The sequence below is a fragment of the Scleropages formosus genome, chromosome 5, assembly GCF_900964775.1.
Source record: "Scleropages formosus chromosome 5, fSclFor1.1, whole genome shotgun sequence".
Classification (NCBI taxonomy): domain Eukaryota; kingdom Metazoa; phylum Chordata; class Actinopteri; order Osteoglossiformes; family Osteoglossidae; genus Scleropages; species Scleropages formosus.
The window spans coordinates 36,291,054-36,311,010 of NC_041810.1; positions in this window are offsets into that span (position 1 = coordinate 36,291,054).

Consider the following 19,957-nt stretch of genomic DNA (forward strand, 5'->3'; position numbering starts at 1 on the left):
TTTCTCCACTTTCCAAATAGCGCTGTGAGATTGAACCTTCCTACCAACACAATACACACACACACGCTTTCTGAACCACTTGTCCCATACGGGGTCGCGGAAACACCCGGGACAGGACGCCAGTCTGTCGCAAGGCACCCCAAGCGGGATCTGAACCCCAGACCCAGTGGAGCACATGACCCACTCCAACCCACTGCACCACCACACCCCCCCCCCCCCCCCCAACACAATACTGCCTAGTAATGGTTCGCACCTTTGTTTTGGTGGCTTTTCACCAATCCGAAGCAGAGCTACAGAAAGGTTTGAGCTCCTGCCACACCTTAAAATGTTCATAAAAAAGGTTGCTATACTCTTTCTCCTTTAAAGCATCTACATCCAGTTTCCAGTACCCAAGACCGTGCAACAGGGCCTCTATGGAAATCGTAGCCTCCACCATCAAATGGCCCATCGACCAATGAGAAGAGAGATGAATCTGTTTAAAAACAATAGAGTCGGAAGCTAAAATATAATCCAGGCAAATTTGTGCTCCTCTACTATTAGACCAGGTAATGCCCGGAGGACTGGTGTTGCATACTCTAAAACCATCAGAAAGACCAAATCTGAGCATAAAATTCTTAAAATGTTTGATGCTGACATCCTCTTTACCCTCCAGATATATATTAAAATCCCCACCAATTATTAAGTGTCTATTACAGACACAAAAGGGGGCCAACTCTTCTAAAAGAGATATGCGGGATGTGGCCTCAACCAGAGCATAGACGCATATCGCACGGATGCGCTGTCCCCTCCAGGTGGCATCCACTCCCAATACTCTACCCTGTAGAGCAGTAAACGTGCTTACATTCTCAGAACTTCGTTCACCAAAGAGAATGCCAACACCTGTTGTGTGGACGCCACCCACACTCCAATATGATTTACCTTTCCTCCAAGCCAAAGAGAAAACAGCGACATCCCGCTGGTCTCGAAGGTGGACTTCCTGTAAAAAACATAACTGGAAGGCAGAGGATGCAAACCTGTCAAACATCCCTGCTCTTTTCAAAACATTCTTGAGTCCTCTGATATTTGAGGTTAAACTTTTAAAATCAGCCATAAAAGGGGGCAAAATTGAATAAATTAACCAACCATAAGAACAATAAAACCCTATTAAAATTCATTAAAAACAGATTAAAAACAAATTCATTCCCCTCCTGACATTTCTATCATACTCTCAAAATCTACAGTGACATATGGCTGCTCATTAATACCCTCATTCTGGTCTGAATAAAGAGGGGAGCTCATCATACTGTAGGGGGGTGTGGCTACAACCGGCCAGTCCGTATGACTTCCATCCCCTACCAGCAAACATCGGTTTCGGTCCTCCTCCATCTTTGCTGTTGACTTTTCCTCTTTCATGCTCATACCCTCCTCTCTTCTGCTCTTCTTGTACTACTTTGGAGTAGGGCCTTTGCTCCTCTTCCTATTTGTATCCTTTGGGGTACTCTGGCCTTTGGTGGGCGAGGTCCTTGGGGTCACAAACATCAGGTGTTCCTTCTCTGCTCCTGACTCTGCATGCACCTGCTCCTCAGCAACCTTAGGTTGGGAAAACATCTCTTCCTCCCTCCCCCACCCAGCTCCCCAACACGGCGTCGGCATAGGAGGGTTTCCTCCGAGAGCAGGTGCAGGCAAGACGATCTTCTGCCCGACAGATATTACACCTGTGCGGACCTTTACAGTCTTTAGCCATGTGTCCTCTCTCCAGACAATTACTGCACCGCATATTGGTGCACTCAGTCCTCGTATGCCCAAACCCCTGGCACACTTGACGGAAGGGTGGCTGGTTAGAATAAAAAAGATATCCCTTGCTTGTATCCAAATTAAAAGTAGTGGGTGGGTGGCGAAACCCATCACAACCTTGTGGATCAGGGAGCAAATCTTTATGGCCCGGCAAAACTTCAACATACCTTTGTAAAAATTTTCATATCGACTCAACCGAAATAAAAGGGTTAAAAAAAAAGCATAGTCGCTATGTGCTTGTTATTAACCCAGCGGTTCTCGACATCATAAAATTTCAATCCAGGATGATCAGCGAGGGTTCTGCAATTCTCAATCATCCTTTTAAAACAAAGTTCTGTAGTTAAAGTGACATCAAAGAACCGCAGAGGGTTATTCCGTTGAATGCAAATAACGTCCTCCACAGTAAGACCGAGGAGACTCAAAATTACCTCTTTTATAAAGGTAAGTTGGTCATGGAAGTGTCTGTCTACCTCCTGGGATCTCCAGTAAAACTGAGCTGTGTTTTACAATGGCCCTCCATCTGCTGCCCGCATTCCATTTGGTGGAAAAGAAGTTCTGCCGGTGTCCATTGTTTTCGCCAATAGTCCATCTGCTTTCTTCAGTGGTTTACCCATTGAAGGTTCCTTTCTTGCAGATGGAGTTCTTCTTGGCAAAAGCTTCATGTATAAACTAACACAAAACCAAAAAAGGGTTCTAGAAAATAAAATCTCCAGTTCACCCCATGACAGCAGCAGTCATGCCAAATACTGGACACGCATTAGGATTTCTGGGCTATCCAAAGAAAACAAAAGCCTTCCAGAGGATAGAAGATCACCCCATGCCAGCGGCAGACAAGCCACCTACTGGTCACGCCCTAGGATCACCTCTATCCCCCTAAGCCCTGCAGCAGCACCTCGTGGCAAGAAAGTAAAAAAACCATCTTGGCCAAAAGGCCAAGAAGCGATGCATCGCTCTCTTAAAGCAACACTGCACTCTGACAGCTTCACGTCCGTGTTCGTCCAGTTCTTCCTGGTCAAGCAGTGTTGTATGGACTGTGTGAGCTGCTGATGGAAAGAGAATTAATAAATGAAAAATGTACAGCAAATGTTTTTTGAATTGTAGCTGTGTCTAAATGTTCTTAACATAACCCATGAATAAATACAGGGGTTAATGTATTGTAAGGAGCCGCGGATTACTGTGTTTTAGCGGGAAATGCATGTGTTGTGATTGGTTGGCGTTTGGTGGCAGCGGGGAATATAAGGGGGAGAAAGAGGAGAGAGTCTGCGGGCGCTAAGCAGGCTGGGAAGGCGTGCAGGTCCTTGAGGAAGCGGGGTTCTTGGACCGAGAGCATTATTTCTCTAGTGCCACTGTTCAATGAATGTTCAAGATGAACGTTGCCTCTGCATCCTTCTTCACCCCATCCAAACCCACAGCGCTGCGCACCACAGTATTATGTTTCAAGTTTATTGGTACAAGTATCATGAAGTTCTTCTTGAATGCTTTTCCACAGACTATGAAGAAAAATAATAGATAATATTGCACAAAACAATAACAATGAGTAAAACGAATAACAATAAATAATGGTAACAATTAATAACAGTAGACAGCCAGACAACTCAGAACGTGAGAATGAGAAGCTTAAAGTGACAGTGTAATGTACCAATGTGCTTGGAGGGAACAGTCCAACTCTAGTTACTAAAGGTGGCACATTGGTGATTGTTGTATAGTCTTACAGCAGTGGGGGTTCCTCAAGTGTCTGTCAATGCAGTTCTGTGGCCAGCAGGTGGCGGTGTACTGAGCTTCAGTACTAGACACTGGACACTGGACAGCTCAAAGTAAGACAGCGCACTTGGACAGAGACATTGCCTCTCTGGGACATACAGCAGAAGCCTGATGGTGGTGCTCTTCCTTCCCCAGGAGAGTATATGGAATGTGAGACCATGCGGAAGACAGATCACTGACCTTGTGTGTATCATCAGCTCATCCCAACTCAGTCTCTTTCTCTCTCTCTCACACACACACACACACACACACACACACACACACACACACACACAAAGAGTCACCCAGTATAATCTTACACCATTGTTATGTTAGCTTAGTGAGCCACAGTCAAAAATCCAAGTTATAGCAACTATTTATACGGTGTTTATGGCAAAGGAGAGTACAGAAGTCGTTTACCATGGTCAGATTCTTCACACGTCTTTGAGATACAAACTCCACACACCATGAATCATATTTGAACCTACGCCTGACTGCGCAGCTCAGTTAAGGAGACACATCAGCACTACCTGCTGCACCACTGTGCCACTATAATGAGCTGGTGACAGTTGTTGACACTTTTGCATAGCTGGATCATTTTTACGGTACCAATTCATAGTAAATATTGTGATCAAAGGTACTGCAGTAGGAGGTGGGATTTGAACCGAGGACTTTCCCATTTTCATTCAGCACCTGAAGGTTATGAGTCTCATCCAGATTTTCCACATATGTCAGCGCACACACTCTGCAGTGTACAAAGACCTTCCACTACTGAAGTGAAATACACCGGTACAGTACCTGTCTAAAGGGTGAGGACACGTCCCACAGACGAGTGTTTCTTCTACGAGGCATTTGGTGAACAGTTCTGAGCAGGAAATGAGGAGGCGCCATGTCTCCGCTGTTCTTCTGCAGCAGGTCCCACATGTAGGACATTCGTGTGTCTTTGTCGTCACTCTGCTGTCCAGCTTGTCCACTGGCATAGGTGTGTGTTCAGCTGTGAACTCAACCAGCAAACATGAGGCAGACAACAGAGTGATGCTGGAGAAAACAACTGCACCGGACACACACTGACAAAGTGAAACACTCTCCTTAGAAAGTGACCCTCCTGTTCTGGGTCCCATCAGCATTTCTGTGTTGCCATGGTAACAGGGACCCAGAGAACACCGATGTGGAATGGAACAGATTTCCCCTGGTGTCACACCATGAGTACTCAAACTATTGACTGGTACAATAATTGCAAAATTCCAGTTAATGTGAAATTATTGTGCTTATCACGTGACACAACTGCACACTTTTCCACTGCAAAACAAAGCTGTTTTGGTCTTAATCTAAGGTGGATGTATCAGGTTGACTCAAAACAGGTCAGATCAGGTCAGGTCAGATCAGGTCAGGTGAGGTTGGGTGAAGGCAGGTTAGATCAGGTCAAGTCTGGTCCAGGGAACTCTCCTTCTCTCTCAAATTTTCCCCAGAACTGTTCCCCAAGTCTTCAGACCAGCTGCTTTAAAATGAATTCTTTCTCATTTTGCAGCAGCTGGTCATCACTATGTGGTTTCTGCTGAGGCTGGTGAAGACTGTGTGTGTTTTGTGTGTGTATGTGTGTGTGTGTGTGTGGGGGGGGGGGTGTTCTTTACCCATTCACCCTGATCTCAGACCCACTGAACACTATCTCAAACGGCTGTGTCCACATGTGTGTCTCTACACCATTTTCCTACACACCAGTAAATAACCTTAAAAGTGGAGTGTGTGGTGTATCGTGTCATTGCAGACAGTTGCATGACCTTTACAGTAATACCACGGCTGATGTGTTTTCCTTACAATCAGCTCCTGTTTTATGGTTCAGCTCTTCCATGGTTGGAAGTGGATGCAGGGACTGGAGATGAAGGACAGGATATCACTGTCCTGTGCTCTCACTCTTTAGCACGGAGTAAAGGGAAGTACTTCTGTAAGGGACACTGTTCCAGTGATGCTTGTTGTGTATTGATTATAGTGAAAACTCCGGGCTAAGTGTTAAGAGGCCACTCTTAATAGCACCATGGGTTAGAGTTTGGTTGGCCGGCAATATGTACAGAAAAGGGTAGAAGAGTTGTTGCTGCATGTGGTTAAGTAAAGGAAAAAGAAAACATTATCCATCGCGTCTTATCTTTATTTGTGTTCGAGTGTAGTTATTGCACCCGTAAACACAACAGTTGGCGACGAGGATTTTTTGGATATTGCCCTGCAGTTTCTTCTGGGTTTTTTTTTTTTTTGTGGATGGACGTTTTCTTTCCTCCTGAGTTGCGATCCGGAGTAAAAATGTCGGTGAACAAAGTGACCACTGTGTGTAAATTAAAAGGGACAGTGCAAAATGCAGAATTGTACTACCGTTGTGGCAAGGGCGGACACAAAGCAAACCAGTGCAGATTTAAAACTGAAACGTGCAGAAAATGCAACAAAGTTGGACACATACAAAGAGCTTGTCGCTCCGATCTTTCACACCAGGAGAAGAACAAACAGTACAAGGCTCAGAGAAAGAAAAGTGGAGATATGCATGCTGTTGCTCAAAAATCTGATGAAGAAAGCGACACAGGGTTGGCAACTCTGGAAATCTACAGTCTGAGAGGTGACTTGAAACAAGCGATCTGGCTAACACCACGAGTGAATGGAAAGTCAATCCGAATGGAGCTGGGCACAGGCTCTGCCGTATCTGAGTTTGAAAGACATTTCACAAAAGCAAAACTTAAGCCATCGCCTGTTAAATTGAAAACATATACTAGTGAATCCATAGTTCGTCTGGGTGTGATGCCAGTGACTGTAAGGTACAATGATCAACAGCGCGAACTAGATCTGTACATAGTTCCAACGGCAGGACCAGCACTTTGGGGACGTGACTGGTTGAGAAAGTTACAGTTGGACTGGAAATCCATAAAAAGTCTACAAATCTCAGTTCCTGTTTTGTCAGGCACTCAAGAGAAACTGAAAAAGGTGTTGGATGGTGCTGCAGTGGTATTCCAACCAGGAATAGGAATGTTGAAGCATATTAAAGGGAGAATAACCCTGAATGAGGGTGCTGTACCCAAATTTCACAAAGCGTGGCCTGTCCCCTATGCTATTCATCAGAAAGTGGAAATGGAGCTGGATCGGTTAGAAGCTGAAGGAATACTGTCCAAAGTTGACTGGAGCCCCTGGGCAACACCAGTTGTTTCTGTTGCCAAGAAGGATGGAACTGTAAGACTGTGCGGGGATTTTAAAGTCTCCATCAACTCTGAACTGCAAGCAGAACAATATCCACTACCAAGAATAGAGGATATTTTTGCTTCCTTATCAGGAGGACAGTTTTTCAGTAAAATAGATCTGGCAGAAGCATATTTGCAGATGGAAATGGAGGAAGACTCAAAGGTGTTCCTGACCATTAACACTCACAAAGGCTTGTATCGATACAATAGACTGGTTTTTGGTGTTGCCTCAGCACCAGCATTATGGCAATGTGCAATGGAGCAGGTACTTCAAGGATGTCGGGGTACCCAGTGCTACCTTGATGATATTATAGTCACTGGAGAGGATGACGACAGTCATTTGGAGAACTTGACACGTGTTCTACAGAGACTAAGAAGTTATGGACTGCGTGCGAGGCGTGATAAGTGTGAGTTTTTCAGGAGTACTATTACATATTGTGGACATGAAATTGATGCAAACGGCTTGCACAAGTGTCATGACAAGATAAGGGCTGTCGCAGAGGCCCCACGACCAAAAGATGTCTCACAATTGAGGTCGTTCCTTGGATTTGTTAATTATTATAACCGGTTTTTGGCAAACCTCGCCACTGTTCTCCACCCCTTGAATGCGTTATTGCGAGCAGGACAGAAATGGATGTGGACAAAACAGTGTGAACGAGCGTTTCAGGAAGCGAAGAAACTGGTGGTATTAGAAACAGTGTTGGCCCATTTTGATCCACGCAAACCCATCAAGCTAGCCTGTGATGCTTCACCGTACAGTATTGGAGCGGTGTTATCACATGTTATGGGTGATGGAACTGAACGCCCCATAGCTTTTGCATCACGCTCTCTCAATGCTGCAGAAAGAAATTATGCACAAATTGATAAAGAGGCTTTGAGTCTAGTATGGGGTGTGAAACGATTCAATCAGTATTTGTATGGAAACGAATTTACTGTGGTTACTGATCACCAACCCTTGGTTTCCATTTTTAATCCACGGAAAGGCGATCCACTGACAGCAGCAGCGCGAATGCAGCGGTGGGCGTTGTTTTTGGGAGGACATAGATACCAGATTGAGTTCAAAAGAACTCACAGGCATGCAAATGCTGATGGACTCTCACGGCTACCATTAGGCGGTGATGATGATGCAAGTCCGGCAAAAGGAAGCATTCCCTTGGATGTTTTTACTCTTGCTCAGCTTGAGAGTTCCCCTGTTACAGCTGAAATGCTTCACAGGGAAACCAGGAGAGATCCAATGTTGTCCCGAGTTTACACAGCTACTCTGACTGGCTGGAATGAAGAACAGAAGATACAGTTTCCGCAGTTCTATCGGCGCCGAGATGAACTGACGCTGGATGGAGGTTGCCTCATGTGGGGATTAAGGATCATTATACCTCCGAAGTTGCAAGCTCGAGTCTTGGAAGAGCTTCATGCTGGTCACCTAGGAGTGGTGAAGATGAAATCACTCGCTAGAAGTTTTGTGTGGTGGCCAGGAATCGATCAGCAGATCGAGCAGCTCACCATGCATTGCCCAGGATGCCAACAGGTTCAAAATATTCCAAAACCCGCACTGTTGCACCCTTGGGAATGGCCTGCTGTGCCGTGGCAAAGGATTCATGTTGACTTTGCAGGACCTTTCATGGGCACTACATTTCTGGTGGTTGTTGATGCATGTTCAAAGTGGCCAGAAGTGTTTAGCATGTTGTCCACAACCGCTACCCAAACTATAACAGTGCTGAGAGAACTTTTTGCGAGGACTGGTGTCCCAGAACAACTGGTGAGTGACAATGGACCCCAGTTTGTATCTGAGGAGTTCCAGATCTTTCTAAAGAACAATGGGATCAGGCACGTGATCTCTGTCCCATACCATCCCGCTACAAACGGATTAGTGGAGCGATTTGTACAAAGTTTGAAGAATGCGCTGCGTGCCATGGTGGGTGACAAGATTACGTTAACCCATAAGTTGCAAAGGTTTTTGTTTCCGTATCGTAACGCAACACATGCTACCACGAATCGAACGCCAGCTATGTTGTTCTTGGGAAGACCTTTACGTTCAAGGCTGGACCTGTTGCGACCGAATGTGAAGAGGGTTGTGCAGGACAACCAGTTGAGACAGGTGCAAAGAGACGGACCGGTACGAGAGTTGGAAATTGGTGAGAGTGTGCTCGCTAGGGACTACCGCGGAGATCACAAATGGATGCCTGCGAAGGTAAAGGAAAGAACAGGACCACTTTCTTACACAGTAGAGATTGGACCAGACACCACCTGGAGACAGCATATTGATCAGTTGAGAAAGGCAGATATTTCTTTGGAAGGTGTTCCAGGAAATGTGCCATCCACGTCTACTGTTGCCCCTTCCGATGGCAGCGACACCACTACACCACAAGATGCCGCGATGTCTTCACAGGAAGTGCCACAAACACCTATCCCAGCTTGTGAGGAGAAACGTTACCCTACCCATACACGGAAACCCCCAGACCGTCTTACTTTATAGGGTTTGGAATCCTACCGAGGCGAAGACGTCATGCAAAGGGACTTGCAGTTGTGTTATTGTTATGGGTTGCTTTCTCTAGAGGGTTGCTTTATCTAGAGGGGAGGAGTTGTTGTGTATTGATTATAGTGAAAACTCCAGGCTAAGTGTTAATAGGCCACTCTTACTAGTACCATGGGTTAGAGTTTGGTTGGCCGGCAATATGTACAGAAAAGGGTAGAAGAGTTGTTGCTGCACGTGGTTCAGTAAAGGAAAAAGAAAACATTATCCATTGCATCTTATCTTTATTTGTGTTCGAGTGTAGTTATTGCACCCGTTAACACAACAATGCTGATGTTCTTATTAAAAGTGAAGAAGGACAAAGGAAAAAGAAGAACGGGAGGTTCTCACTGTATGACGATGGACCAGAAACCTTCTGGGTGACCATCACTGGGCTGAAGAAGACAGACACTGGAACATACTGGTGTGCAGTGGATCGGTCCATTGCAGACACTTTCACAGAGGTGTATCTAACGATACTTGATGCTACGGTTTGTCACACTGCTTCACCTCACGTACTATAGTAAAGAAGTGTGTTACTGACACTGCTCCTCACCCTGATGAACCCCACTGTCTCATCCACAGCTCATCGGCCCACAGCGCCACCACCTGGCACCTCTGCGTCCAACCAGGATGGAGGACAAACGACAGATATCTGTTTGTCTCTGTTTCTGCTTCCTGTAGGAATGAATGCGCTGAGCTCTGCAAATTCACAGCGAAAGTTATCCTTCTGTGTCAAGAATTATGGGACGAGGACAGACTGTTGCTGCAGAAACGTTTCTATCTGCCATGAGGGTGATGACATCTGGCCCGATCAACCCTGTACACCCTACATCTACATGAAGTTAGTGCAAGTCAGCAGTTATGAGAGTAGCAGAATCAGATTAAACTGTTATCTTTGTGGGGGTGACAGCTGAGCGCCCAAACTATCACCTGATGAACATATAATGAAAGGGACTGTGCCATTATTGTACAACCCAGAGCCACTCGTCATCTACATGTCACGACACCATCAGAAACGTTCATGAAGGACAACTGGAGACATGACCTCTCTCATCCCACAGCTCCTCACCCTGGTAAACCTGCTGCTGTCACCCTTAACAGCTCCCCATCCTCCAGCACCCTCATGTGGCACCACAGCATCCAGCCAGGATGGGACTCTGGGCACAGGTACCTCCTGCCCTCATCTTAGTCCTCAACTCCTCCAGTGATGACTGAGCTCATCTTGTGTTTGTCGCAATTGCTCCTCATCTCCAAAGTTTCACTTCCAATTTGTGGAAAGTGTGGAGCTCAGTAACAGTCATCAGCAGCTCAATTTACGGACCTCTCTAGGTCATGGAAACATTAAGATCTGACGTCTCTCCAGTCATACAGAAGATGTGAGTCTTCCTGCAGGGTATAATGTCCGTCTTTCTCAGTAATTCTACACGAAAGGAAGCGAAAATTGGCGGCACAGTGGGTGGTGCTGCTGTCTCACAGGGCCTGGCCTGTTTGGGTGTGGGTTTGAATCCAGCTCAGTCTGTGTGCAGTTTACATGTTTTCTGCATGGGTTTTCCTCCTGGTGCTCTGGTTTTCTCCCACAATCCAGAGACATAATGTGTTTCAGGTTCATCAATGATTCTGAATTGCTCGCAGTGTGTGTTTGTGTGTGGCTACCCTGTGGTGAACTAGCATCCAGCCCAGGGTTTACCCCTCCTAGCCCAGTGCCCAGCGACTCTGGGACGGGCTCTAGACCATCGTGACCCTGACAAGGTGAAGTAGTTAACGGAAGTGAGAGAAACACCGCATACATAAATCTACAGCAATACTGTAATAATGCAGCAATTGCAATGATGTGCAAAAGTAACCAACTTCTTAGCGTACAGTAAAACCAAAGACGCAACTGTCTGCAGGACATCCCTGACCACAGTAAACCTGGTCCAGGCTGTAGTGGTGCAGCGTAAAGATCCACATACGTAACGACACCGAGATAAGATTATGGTGAAACCTGATACAGGGGTTGACTGGCAGTGAGAGGTGAAGATCTTCAAACAGCAGGAGCGCAGCTCCACAAACAAGACACAAACGCTGAGGAAGGAGCGGCTCAGAGAAGTCGGGCAGCAACACAAGTCGCTGAGAAGTGCAAAGCACAACAAGATGATGGTTCCAGAATGAGGAAACAAGCAACCACAGCTCTGCAAGGGCCGTGGCCACGTGTGCAGAGCAGTGATGAGGATGCGGGACAGAAAGCCCCCCGGTACTTATGAGCAGGAATTGCATATGACATCATCACAGTCCCGCTGCTGCTGCAATACCCGCAAATGCAGTACTCACTTAATCTGAATTGCCCCAGTCAAGATTTCCCAGGTGTATGAACAGGTAAATAAGTGTAAGTTCTTTAGCATCAACACATGACATCATTCTCCACTTAACATAATATTAACGTTTGGTTTGCATCACCGTTCTAAGGAATTCTGGAACGTCTGGACACCCTTCTGGGACTTATTAGAAAGTGCTATACCATCTTACCTGTGATACACTGTAACCTGCATTATTATGATAAAGTAATTTCCCTTCTAGACATCCTGCTCTATGTCACTGCTGGAGTAAGTGTGGTCTACTGCTCTGTGGACTCATTGCTGTTGTCATGGCTGCTGTGTTCTGGAATACAACGGACTCAAGCGCAGATTGCATTTTCCTTTTTATTTGGAAAAACAGGCTGAGGCAAAAGGAAAGTCGGAGAACAGGCAAAGGTCGAGTGATCTGCAAACGTTGTTCAAGGGACGAGACACGAGACGTGGTCAAGACAAGGACAGGAGGTAGGTCGTAGTCAGAGTACTTTCTTACTTATGCCTACTACCCCTCTTGGGGCATAGGCCGTCAACAAGGGCTCTCCAGGCATCTCTGTCCTGGGCCAGTTTTTCCAGTTTTCCCCAGGTGTGGCCCATCCTCTTGGCTTCTGCATCCAGGTGGCATCGCCATGTGTTTTTTGGCTGGCCTCGCTTCCTCTTGCCTTGGGGGTTCCACGTGAGGGCTCTTCTTGTAGTGCTTGAAGCTGGCTTTCGCAGAGTAAGGCCGATCCATCGCCAGCGACTTTGCAGGATATCATCTTCTACTGGTTGTTGTCCTGATCTCTGCCATAGCTCTTGATTGCTGATGATCACGGGCCAGTGGATCCTGAGAATCTGTCGCAAACAGTTGTTGATGAATGTCTGTATCTTTTTTGTGGTGGTGACTGTGGTCCCCCAGGTCTCTGCTCCGTAAAGTAGGACTGACTTTACGTTGGAGTTGAAAATTCGGGTCTTGGTCTTAACTGTCAGAACTCTGGACGCTCGCACATTCTTCAGTTGCAGGAAAGCTGCCCTTGCCTTGCCTATTCTGACTCTGACGTCGACGTCTGACCCACCCCGCTTGTCGATTATGCTGCCTAGGGAGGAGAAGTTGTCCACCTCTTCTAACGCTTCACCATCAAGTGTGATTGGAGAGTCCTTGCCTGCATTGACCCTCAGTATCTTGCTCTTCCCTCTGTGGATGATGAGACCTACTCGTGCTGAGTTCTCTGCCACAGTGCTGGTCTTCTCCTGCATTTGTTGGTGGGTATGTGAGAGAAGGGCGAGGTCATCTGCAAAATCCAAGTCATCCAACTGTTCCCAAGGTGTCCATTGGATCCCAAGTCGCTTCTCGGCTGTGGAGGTCTTCATCACCCAGTCAGTCGCAAGCAGGAACAAAAATGGTGACAGGAGACATCCTTGTCTAACTCCTGTTCACACCTGGAAAGCGCTAGTGAGCTGCTGACCATGCACCACCCTGCAGGTCATCCCATCGTAGGAGTTCCTGATGATGTTGGTAAACTTCTCTGGTATTCCGTAATGTCTCATCAGCTTCCACAGGGTGTCTCTGTCTACACTGTCAAAGGCTTTCTCATAGTCAATGAAGTTTATGTAGAGTGGTGAGTTCCATTCTGTTGACTGCTCCAATATAATACGCAGTGTGGCTATTTGATCTGTGCAGGATCGCTCTTTCCAGAATCCTGCCTGCTGGACTCGGAGCTGTTGGTCAACTGTGTCCTTCATTCTGTTGAGGAGGATCCTATTGAACACCTTGCCTGGAACCGACAAGAGTGTTATGCCTCTATAGTTGGAGCAGCTGCTGAGGTCGCCTTTCTTTGGTAGCTTGATGAGGTATCCCTCCTTCCATTCTGTTGGGACAAGTTCTTCCTCCCAGATTTTCTTGAAAAGGGGGTATAGCATCTCCACTACGGTTTCGATGTCAGCTTTCAATGCCTCTGCTAGAGTGTTGTCAGGTCCAGCTGTCTTGCCAATTTTCAGCAGTTTGATGGCCTTACGGATCTCCTCCCTGGTGGGCTCCCTGCAATCGATAGGCAGGTCTACAGCAGCTGGCTGGATGTCTGGTGGGTCCTGAGGGGATGGTCTATTAAGCAGCTCTTCAAAGTGTTCTACTCATCTTTTCTTCTGTCCCTCATCTCCAGTGATGGTCCTTCCCTCCTTGTCCTTTACAGGCCTTTCTAGTTTGTTGAACTTTCCAGACAGCTTTTTTGTAGTGGTGTATAGATCTTTCATATTCCCTTGTCGAGCTGCTTCTTCAGCCTCAGTAGCCAGAGAGTCAAAGTATTTCTTTTTGTCAATCTTGATGATCCTCTTTGTACTTTTGTTGGCCTCCCTGTATGCTTCCTGTGCTCTGGCTTTCTCGGCCCGTGTACGGCTGTTGTTAAGAGCTATCCTCTTTTCCTTCCTTTCCTGTATCTTCTTCATGGTCTCTACTGAGATCCACTCCTTGTGGTTGTGTTTCCTGGAGCCTAGTACTTCCTGGCATGTTGTTATCATTGCCTCCTTCACTGCCTTCCATTTCACATCAATAGTCTCCTCATCCAGAAGCTCCTGCAGAGCCTGGAACTTGTTGGTGAGGGTTAGTCTGTATTCCTCTAACTTTGTCGCCTCCTTGAGAAGGGCGGCGTTGTATCTCTGGCGCTGGTTTGTCTCTCCTATCCATGTCCTCTTTAGCTTGAGCCTGAGGCGAGCCACAAGAACGTGATGGTCTGAGGCAACACCTGCTCCTCGCTTGGCGCGTACGTCCTGCAGGGATCTCCGGAACCTCCTTGTGATGCACACATGGTCTATCTGGTTCTCTGTAGATAGATCCGCTGAAACCCAGGTTGCCTTATGAATCCTTCGATGAGGGAAGATGCTTCCACCAATGACCAGGTTGCTTGTGGCACAAAGGTTGACAAATCTTTCTCCATTGTCATTCATCTCACCTAGTCCTTGCTGCCCCATAATCTCCTCATAGCCCCTGTTGTCGCTGCCAATCTTGGCATTGAGGTCTCCCATGACAATGGTGACGTCTCTTCCTGGCAAACTCTGGATGACGATCTGCAGTCTGTCGTAGAATTCCTCCTTCTGCTCTTTATTGCTGTCATTAGTTGGGGCGTAGCACTGCACCACATTCATGTTAATCCTGCTCATCTTAGTTCTAAAGGTTGCTGTGATGATGCGTGGTCCATGGGCCTCCCATCCGGTGAGAGCTCTCTAGCCTGTCTTATTTAACATCAGAGCCACACTTTGGGTGTGGGGGGGGGGGCATTGTCTTCCTCGTGTCCTGAAAACAACAGCATTTCTCCCGATGATAGCCTCTTCTGGCCTGAGCCAGTCCACCGTGACTCGCTGATTCCCAAGATGGCAAGTCTGTCGGCCCTCATTTCTGCGGCCACCTGTGCCGCCTTTCCAGCTTCGTACATGGTCCTCACATTCCACATCCCGATGTTAAGGGTGGCCTTGGTTGAAAGGATGGTGATCGGCTGAGCAGCTTCCAGATGCTTCTGGCTTTCACCACTCCGCGTCATAAGACTTCCAGTTGGAAGTCCATCTTCGCCCAAGGCTGAGATGTCTGAGTACTTGTTGGCGTTTCTGTAGCGGTGTGGGTTTTTTACGGGGTGGGGTCGCTAGACCCATGCCCGACCCTCCTCCTTTATCCGGGCTTGTGACCGGCAGGGGACCCCGAAGGAATCCCTCGGTGGAGTTTGTAGTCAGAGTGAGTAACAGGAAACACGGGTCGAGTGTAGGCAGCAGTTGCTTGAAAAGAGGTTCCACATTCACGTCTCCTCGGCGTTCCTCTTTATCTTCGCTTTCATCAAGGAACAGCAGGTGTTGCCAATGTGCTGGCAGATGGAGACGAAACAGTTGTGAAAGTATACAAACAGAGGAGGAACAAGATACTACATTCAAAAGGTAATTTTTGTACACATACACACACACACACTTTGAATTGCCTGTTCTGGTATTAATCCTGAGTGTGACTGATATGTAGATGCATGCGCTCTGACTTTAGAACTGTTGGTACCCTGAAATGTGTCACCTAATGCTCCAGTTTTATTTTATTTTGTTGGTGTGTGTGTTGCATGTTTGGTTTTGCATTATTAATAAAGAATTCTGTACTGTCTCACCCTGTATCACTCACTGAACCAGGCACGCTCGGCATGCCACACCAAGGCAGTGAAAAACCTGAATGTAAGACATTTCAGTCTGTGACACTGTGTACAAAAAGAGTCGAGAATTATTTGTGCTTAATATGCAATTTCTATCAGAGTTTAAACATCTAATGATTTTTGGGCTGTGTTGCCCTATCGTACTGTACTTTACTCATTTACCCAGTAATGAACTTACTGTACCCACCATTGCTGTGTCTTATTGTTACACACAGTAATTAAGTGTATCTGAAATACTCATGTGTTTTACTGATTGCAAGCAGTATGAAGTGAAGCATTATTTAGTGTATAATATTGATGATAAAGTATCTTCAGGAATGGCTAGTGTTAAAAAGCAAAGCTCTTGTCAATCCGTCAGCTAAATCCTCTCCTTTGTGTGGAAATAGAGAAAAGGGCTCTGCTGTGAAACAGTTACACAGATTTCTTCTCTTCATATTTTTATATGACACACAGTAATAACAGCTGTCATAACAGCTGTCCATTTTTTAAGTTTTACCCTCTTCGGATGACACTGCAAAAACCACGGCTCCACAACAGCATGAAAAAAAACGAAGTGAAAGAGATGAGAATTAAGCACATGGCCACCAGACTAATTACAGAATTATTATTATGACTGCAAAATATACCCCCTGTCAGAAGGTAGCTGTAGAGGTAGATGGTGCCGCGGATGGCCGCCTTGGTGTGGAGTTCCATAGTTGTTTTACTGTTTTTGTTAGTTTGTCTTGTCTTTAGTTATACTTCTACAATCAGTTTTACCAGGGAAGAACTGCTGAACATTCGGCAGTACACACCACCCAATATTTTACCGGTTTTCGATTACTCTGAAATTTTGCTGGACATTGTAGTCGGAGGTGCAGCGGCGCTGCTCAAGCACTCCAAGACGCGCAAGCGTGGCAAGCAAGTCTGGTTCATCTTATATCGACCTACAGGCAGAAACTGAAATCAGCTAAACGTAAGGATGGACTAACGAGGCAGAGCGGGACTTACAAGCCTGCTTCAAGTGCACTGATTGGAGTTTTTTTGAGGCTGCTGCTGCCGATCTCTGTAACATCATGCATCAGTCTCTGTGAGGATTTGTGCATCCCTACCAGGACTCATTTAACATACAACAATGGCAAACCGTGGTTCACTGCAAAACTCAGACAGCTTCGTCAGGCCAAAGAAGACGCCTATAGGAATGGGGACAAAGTCTTGTATAAACAGGCCAAAAACACACTGACAAAGGAGATCAGAGTGGCTAAGAGTAACTACTCTGAAAAGTTGAAAAAACTGTTTTCAGCCAACGACCCTGCATCAGTGTGGAAAGGCCTGAATGACATTACCAGTTACAAGACACCGTCCCCCAGCACTGTGTCGAATCAACAAGTGGCGGACAATTTGAATGAGTTTTATTGCAGGTTTGAAAAATCCTGTCTCACACCCCACACCCATTCTGAACTTCTCTCCATGCATCCATCAACACCTCCAGCAACCCCACTCTTCCCCCCTCCTGCACTTTGAGTCTGTGAAGAGGATGTGTGTCAGGTCTTCCGGAAACAGAAGACAAGGAAAGCACCAGGCCCAGGCAGTGTTTCACCAGCCTGTCTAAAAATCTGTGCTGACCAGCTGGCCCCTATCTTCACACAGATCTTCAACAGATCATTGGAGCTGTGCGAAGTTCCTTCCTGCTTCAAATGCTCCACCGTCATCCCCATTCCAAAGAAACTCAGAATCATAGGACTTAATGACTACAGACTTGTTGCCTTAACGTCTGTGGTCATGAAGTCATTTGAAAGACTAGTGTTGGCCTACCTGAAGGACATTACTGGACCCTTGCTGGATCCCCTGTAGTTTGCGTATCGAGCAAATAGGTCTGTGGATGATGCAGTCAATATGGGACTGCACTACATCCTGCAACATCCGGACAAACCAGGGATTTATGTGAGGATCCTGTTCGTGGACTTCAGCTCGGCCTTCAACACCATCATCCCAACCCTCCTCCTGTCCAAATTAACCCAGCTCTCTGTGCCTCCATCTGTCAGTGGATCACCACCTTCCTGAGAGACAGGAAACAGCTAGTAAGGCTGGGAAAATTTTCATCCAACACCCACATGATCAGCGCCCCCCCCAGGAATGTGTGCTCTCCCCACTGCTCTTCTCTCTGTACACCAACGACTGCACTGCAAAAGACCCCTCTGTCAAACTCCTGAAGTTTGCAGACGACACCACGCTCATCGGCTGCATCTGGGATGGTGACGAGTCTGCTTACAGACAGGAGGTCCAAGAGCTGGCTGTCTGGTGCAGTCACAACAACCTGGAGCTGAACACGCTCAAAACCGTGAAAATGATTGCGGATTTTAGGAGAAACACCCCAGCATTATCCCCACTCACCATCATGAACAGCACTGTGGCAACAGCGGAGTCATTCAGGTTCCTGGGCACCACCATCTCACAGGACCTGAAGTGGGAGCTCCACATAGACTCCATTGTGAAGAAGGCCCAGCAGAGGTTGTACTTCCTTCGCCAGCTGAGGAAGTTCAACCTGCCACAGGAGCTACTCATGCAATTCTACTCTGCAGTCATTGAGTCTGTCTTCTGCACTTCCATAGCTGTCTGGTTCAGCTCGGCTACAAAATCAGACCTCACAAGATTGCAGCGGATAGTCCGGACTGCTGGAAGAATCATCGGCATACCCCCCCAGCTCTCCAAGAACTGCACTCGTCCAGAGTCAGTAAAAGATCTAGCAAAATCATTCTAGACCCTTCACATCCAGGCCACTTCCTCTTCGAACCATTGCCATCTGACTGGCGCTACAAAGCACTGAGCACCAGGGCAGCCAGGCACAAGAAAAGTTTCTTTCCTCAGGCCATCTACCTCATGAACAGCTAAATCCCCCCTAGAGAGTAAACCAGTGCAATACACAACGCTATTTATATTTATAATTATATCTGTTTATCACATCATATCTCTTACTCACATTCCCTTGCATTTGTATAGAACATACCTTTACTACATATGTCTAGTGACAATGTTTTTGTATATTGTGTACTTTGTATATTTATATATTTTTTATCCCTTATTCACATACTCTATCTTCTTATCTATCTTGTCACTGTCATTCTGTCTGTGCTGTGGAAGTTCCTGTCACCAAGACAAATTCCTTGTATGTGTGAACATACTTGGCAATAAAGCTCATTCTGATTCTGATTCTGATGAAGACTGACCGGTGACCACCACCTTCTTCATCTCACTGCACTGCAAGACACGTGTTCCTCTAGCATGGCTCTGTGGGTGTGGGGTGCTCGCAGGTGTGCGGGGCATGTGCGCAGATGTGTGTTTCGGCGGCCATGTGCACTTGTGCGCAGATGAGGCTGCGGTTGCAGGTGGCGAGACTCGTGCGCGAGCACAGCGAACATGACTGATGAATGTGTTCATGGGTTTTACACATATTTATATTTATACATCCTAAACTTTTGTGTCACTTTTCTATATGTGCTCATATACTGTATGTATTTGTATATTTTTCTGCGTCTGTTACTTTCGTCCTCTGTTCGTTCGCAAAACCAGCAATCATTTCACTCCACGCCAGACTCCATAATTACTTGTTATGATCATAAAGTCAAATTTGTCATTTCCACACGTAGCAGTGAAATAGTGTTTCTTATCTGCTCATAAATGCCTCTTTGTGTTGAAACTCGGAAGGAGGGACCCGAGTCGCTCGGATCCAGTCCGACCGGCAACACCTGGCCAAAGGAAAGAGCAGCTGCACCTCCTAGCAGTGTCTGTTCTTGCCTCTGCTGCCTACCTGTCCCACATGACCACACTGCGCTGCAGCTAGAAACACTTCACGTAGGGACACAGGTACCCTGGTGTACACTGGTACACAGGTTATCCACCCCCCAAACTATACTAAATGTAATAAAGTTATTAAAAATTGATCAAATATACATCTGGACACAATGGATATTTCTCAGTAAAACCATCTCTGCACCGAAACTCCAGTACAAGGAGCACAGGCGGAGTTCCATCATCACTTCCATCAAACGATCCCCCATAAATTCAGAACATAAAGTGTAAAGGATAACGACATCTTTGTCAGTGGCAACAAATGCACAACAAAAATTCCTGTACATCACACACACATACACACACACACACACACACACACACACACACACACACGCCCAGCAGCTGTTACCATCCGATCAGTGACACACCAGTCTCGGACGAGCTGATGACAGTCATTTATCGCATCTATACACC